This window comes from Ruditapes philippinarum, unplaced genomic scaffold (assembly GCF_026571515.1).
Source record: "Ruditapes philippinarum isolate M1 unplaced genomic scaffold, ASM2657151v2 ctg472_1_1_1_1, whole genome shotgun sequence".
In the NCBI taxonomy this organism is placed as follows: domain Eukaryota; kingdom Metazoa; phylum Mollusca; class Bivalvia; order Venerida; family Veneridae; genus Ruditapes; species Ruditapes philippinarum.
Window position 1 is genome coordinate 200536 of NW_026858712.1, and position 5600 is coordinate 206135.

The following is a 5600-nucleotide window of genomic DNA, read 5'->3' on the forward strand; positions in this document are numbered from 1 at the left end:
AGTCATAAAAGCATAGCCACTGCTCATCCACCATCACCAAATGATGGTTTCAGAACAGCTTTATATACAGTCACAAACTGCACTACACATTGAAACAAGCTCAACATTCACATATATAGAGTTTGTTCTCTGTTAACATATCTCACAAATCAACGATGACATTTTTATTGTCTTCTTCACTGATTGGGACCAGAGAACTATATATCTATTTCCAAAAGTCAACTGGATCACGTAAGATCAAGTAGATCCGTAGGATACAATGAATTTAGACAGATAAAGTATATATAAAGGGAGATAATTAAATTCAATACATATCTGTCTAAATTAATTGTATCCTACGGATCTACTTGATCTTACGTGATCCAGTTGACTTTCGGAAATAGATATATAGTTCTCTGATCCCAATCAGTGAAGAAGACAATCATCCCTTTTTAAAATGTCATAGCTTCGTTGAGTGCCCGTTTGTGAGATATGCTTAACAGAGAACATGGGGGACTGAGCAGGGTATGCTTTATGACTGTTTTTGCTAGGGGGCTGTCCGTAAATTGGACTGGCAATATGATGTGGGGGGGAAAAGGGGTGGATATAAATTTTTCTCATTTCTTTTCAATTATCCTTTCAAGTATCTTAATGATCCACGCAGGGGAAAATATAATGTAAATTTAATTTAATTTTCTCCCTTTTTTATAACTTTTTCGTCTAAATTCCCTTGTATCCTACGGGTCTTTCTTGGGTTTTTAAAGTGATCCAGTTGACTTTTGGAAAATATAATTAGTTCTTTTTAACAGAGAACGTTGATTTTTTTGAAAATATGTTTACCCGAGAACAAACTCTATATATGTGAATGTTGAGCTTGTTTCAATGTGTAGTGCAGTTTGTGACTGTATATAAAGCTGTTCTGAAACCATTCATTTGGAGGGTGATGGTGGATGAGCAGTGGCTATGCTTTCATGACTGTTCTGCTAGGCGCTGTGCCGTAATTGTGGACTGGCATATCGATGTGGTGGTATGTGTGTATATATTCTCTCATTTCTATCAATTTACTGCACCACTTGTATCTTAAGTGATCCCACGCAGGGGAAAGTATAACTGTATTGAATTTTTAATTATCTCCCTTTATATATACCTTATCTGTCTTTAATTCATTGTATCCTACGGATCTACTTGATCTTACGTGATCCAGTTGACTTTTCGGAAATAGATATATAGGTCTCTGGTCCCAATCAGTGAAGAAGACAATAAAAATGTCAATCGTTTGATTTGTGAGATATGTTAACAAGAGAACAAAACTCTATATATGTTGAATGTTGAGCTTGTTTCAATGTGTAGTGCGTTTGTGACTGTATATAAAGCTTGCTTCTGAAACCATCATTTTGGTGATGGTGGATGAGCAGTGGCTTTATGCTTTCATGACTTTCTGCTAGGCGCTGTGGCCCGTAATTGGACTGGCGTAATCGATGTGGTGGTATGTGTGTATAATATTTCTACATTTCTATCAATTTATCTGACCACTTGTATCTTAAGTGGATCCCACGCAGGGGAAAGTAATAACTGTATTTGAATTTTATAATTCCCTTTATATATACTTTATTGTATAAATTCATTGTATCCTACGGATCTACTTGATCTTATTAAACGTGATCCAGTTGATTTTGGAAATAGATATATAGTTTCCCTTGGGCCCCAATCAGTGAAGAAGACAAATAAAAAATGTTCATCTTGATTTTGGTTTAGATAAAGTTAAAAAAAGAACCCAAAAATCTAAAATATTGAAGGTTGAGCTTTTTTCAATGTGTAGTGCAGTTATGTGACCCCGTATATAAAGGGTTTTTTCCCGGGAAAACCCTATTTTGGTGATGGTGGTTGAAACAGTGGCTATGCTTTTCATGGGCTGTTCTGCCCAGGGGGCTGTCCGTAATTGGACTGGGGGAATTTTTCGAGTGGTGGTTTTGGGGGGTTTTTATTCTTTTTCATTTCAAAATTTTTCTGCACCTTGATTTTAAAGGGTCCCCGCAGGGGAAAAGTATAACTGTAAAGAATTTAATTATCCCTTTATATTTTAACTTTAAACTGTTAAAATTTAAATTTTAAAACCTCGGGTCTAAATTGATCTTAAAGTATCCAAATTGATTTGGAAATAGATATATAGTTCTCTTTGGGCCAATTTAGTGAAGAAAACAATAAAAAAAGTCATCTTTTATTTTTTGGGGGATATGTTTTAAAAGAGGGAACAAAAAAATATATATGTGAAGTTGAACTTGTTTCAATGTTTTTATGCAGGTTTTTTGACTGTAAAATAAAGCTTTTCTGAAAACCATATTTGGTGGAAAGGGGGAAAGAGCAGTGGCTATGCTTTTCATACGTTCTGCTAAAGGGGTGTGCCGTAAAATTTGGGCTGGGTAATTCCCCATGTGGTGGTAAAGTGGGGGTATATATTCTCCTCTTTCTATTCAAATTTTTTGCACCTTGTATCTCTTTTTAACAATTCACAAATCAACGCCAAAATGAAACATTTTGGGGGTGTTTCAAAAAATTTAAATTTTAAACCCTTCATTTTTAAATTTTTTGAATTTCTGCTTTAAACCCGGGGGCCCGGGGGCGTGGAAAGGTAACTTGCCTTGAAGTTTCCCTTTAAAAGGGAAAAGGGTCAAAACCGAGCTGCAAAAATTTTCAAATTTTTCCGGGGGTTGGGGGTTTCCCTTTAAAGGGTTCCGTAAATTTTCTTTAAATGATCCAACGCAGGGGGAAAATAAAACTGTATTGGGAATTTTTAATTTTTTCCCTTTTTTAACTTTATTGCTAAAATTTTATTGGGATCCTAGGGTCTAACTTTTATCTTACGGGGGATCCAGTTGACTTTTTGGAAAAAGATTATAGTTTTTTCTGATCCCCCCCAGGGGAAGAAGAAAAATAAAAATTTATCGTTTGATTTGTTGAGATATGTTAACAGAGACAAACCCCTATTTTAAAGTGAAAAGTTTGGGTTGGGTTTCAATGTGTAGGCAGTTTTTTTTTGTATTAAAACTTTCTGGGAAAACCCTCATTTGGTGGGGGTGGATGAGGGAGTGGCTATCCTTTTTCATGACTGGGTTCCCGCTTTGGCGCTGTGCCGTAATTGGGGCTTGGGGATATGATTTTTGGTGGTAAAAGGGGTGTATATAAACCCCTTTATTTTACAAATTTTTGCCCCTTTATCTTAAGTGATCCCCCGCAAGGGGAAAAATAAACTGTATTGAATTTAATTTTTCCCCTTTTATAACTTTATTGTCTAAATTCATTGGGATCCTACGGGTCTACTTGATCTTCGTGATCCCCGTTGACTTTCGGAAAAAGATTATTTTGGTTTTTCCCGGTCCCCAAACCCGTGAAGAAGAAAAAATAAAATTTATCGTTTATTTGGGGAATATGTTAAAAGAGAACAAACTCATATTTGAAAGTTTACTTGTTTCCCAAAGTTGTGCAGTTTTGGGGACTGGGAATGCTGTTTAAAAACCCTATTTTGGTGATGGTGGGTGAAAACAGTTTGGGGTAGTTTCCAAAGACTGTTCCGCTGGCGCTGTGGCCTAAAGGGCTGGGGATTCGATGTTTGGGGGTATGTTGTATATTTTTCCTCTCTTTATCATTTTTCCCGCACACTTGTAACTTAATGTCCCCCCGCAGGGGAAAATTTTTAAATGTATTGAAATTTTTTATCTCCCTTTATATAACTTTTTTTTGTCTAAATTCATTGTATCCTCGGGTCTATTGATCCCACGTGATCCAGTTGATTTTGGGAAAAAGATATTAGGGTTTTCCCCCCGGGGCCCCCAACCCGTGGGAAAAAGACAATTTAAAAAGTCATCGTTGATTTTGGGGAGAAAAAAATTTTTTTTTAACAGAAGAAAAAAACCTATATATGTGAAAAGTTGACTTGTTTTTCAATTTTAGTTGGGAGTTTGTTTACTGTATTTTAAAACTTTTTCTGAAAAAACCCCCTTTTTGGGGATGGTGGAATGAGCAGTGGCTATGCTTTCAAAGACTGTTTCCGGGTAGGCGCGTGCCTAATTGGGGCTGGCAAATCCGATTTTGGGTTTTGGGATGTTGGGGTAATATTCTCCCTTTATTTCATCAATTTTCTGCAAACCCTTTTATCTTAGTGATCCCCGCAGGGAAAAGTAACTGTATTGAATTTAATTATTTCCCTTTAATAAAATATTTTATCTCCCAAATTATTGTATCCTACGGATCTAAATTGAAACTTACCTGTCCTTTACTTTCGGGAAAAAGTATATAGTTTTCTTGGGCCCCAAACAGTGAAAAGAAATAAAAAAACATCTCCCTTTATTTTATATATTATATATAATTATATATTTTAAAATATATATATATTTTAATATATTATTAAAATATATATAAAATGTTTTATATCATCAACCAAAATAACGTAGGGCTTTTCCCGGGAAATAGTCTTCATTGGGCCTTTTTTTGCGTATATAAGAAAGGTATGGCCCCCTATTTCAAAATTTCTAAAGGGAAAATTCAACAAATATTAAATATTTGAAATCTCGTTTCTTTTTAAAACATTTTTTTTTTACTTTAAAAATTTGGGTTTTCCCGCCAAGACCTTAAACACAGAGAGAAACCGAATTAGATTTGTATCTGCTATGAGGCACTTTCCTTTCATAAGGGTAAAATTCTTTTTCTTTCTTTTTTTTTTTCATTTGCTATTTTATTCATTCATTTATTTCCAAATGCTTGTAAGTGTTAAGCACTATATCAGTTCGCAAGCAATTTCTTAATATCAAATTACTTATGGAGATTATTGTATCTTAAAGTCAATGCATGCCCCATGTTCGTAATACTTATTATATGTCTGTAGAATGTCTGCAACTAAGCACTCAAGGCAAACTAATTGGCATAAACATGTAAATCATGTAGTAATTGAATGTCAAATAAATTTTAGGTTGACTTTTCAATCATCTCATGACTGCATTATAACATTCAATATAGTTACAAGTTTTAATTGTTGTTGTTTTTTTTTTTTGGGGGGGGGGGGGGGTACTTTTTTGTAATGATTTTATTTCTTTTACAGGAAACGATCCAAGGAGATGTATTGGTATACAGTATGTCCATATTGTCACCAGCTGATATAGCTCAACTTGACAGCATGGAAAATAATAGCTCCAACAGCTATAATGTTTAACACTTCCAACTCCGTTCTCTTTTTCTAAAATTAATATATTGTACACTGAAATAAAATAAACATTGAATTGAAGCACGATTATAAAAATTACTAAGAAAAATAAATATTTGTCTTGGAAGTGAAAATATTGCCGTTTCCTTTTTGAAGATAAAAGGCTTGCAACATTTTCAATTGTGTCGTGTTGGGCTTTCTTTAGGGATTCTTATTTTCTCTATTTTATCGCCACATCAGCGTTGTTTTTGCCGTGTGGAGGCTGTAAAACGTCGCCCCGTACATTCAATCAGAGATGTTATATTTCCGATCCTTAAAGATCGTTCAGCGCGACATTATTGTTGTGCTTGTAGTAATTTAGTTCTTTCTATTCGGCTATTTTTGTTGGGTGGTTCCAGTATTCCTCATCCTCACTTGAATACTGTTG

The 5600-nt window shown here is 34.7% G+C and overlaps 1 long non-coding RNA gene across 1 annotated transcript; it reads left to right on the forward strand.

Moving 5' to 3' along the window:
* The first annotated feature begins 4620 nt into the window (after positions 1-4620).
* On the forward strand, positions 4621-5353 carry LOC132754028 (uncharacterized). The gene is made up of 2 exons (XR_009629034.1): positions 4621-4667; positions 5072-5353. It is a non-coding gene; the product is annotated as an uncharacterized LOC132754028 (long non-coding RNA).
* The last annotated feature ends 247 nt before the right edge of the window (positions 5354-5600 follow it).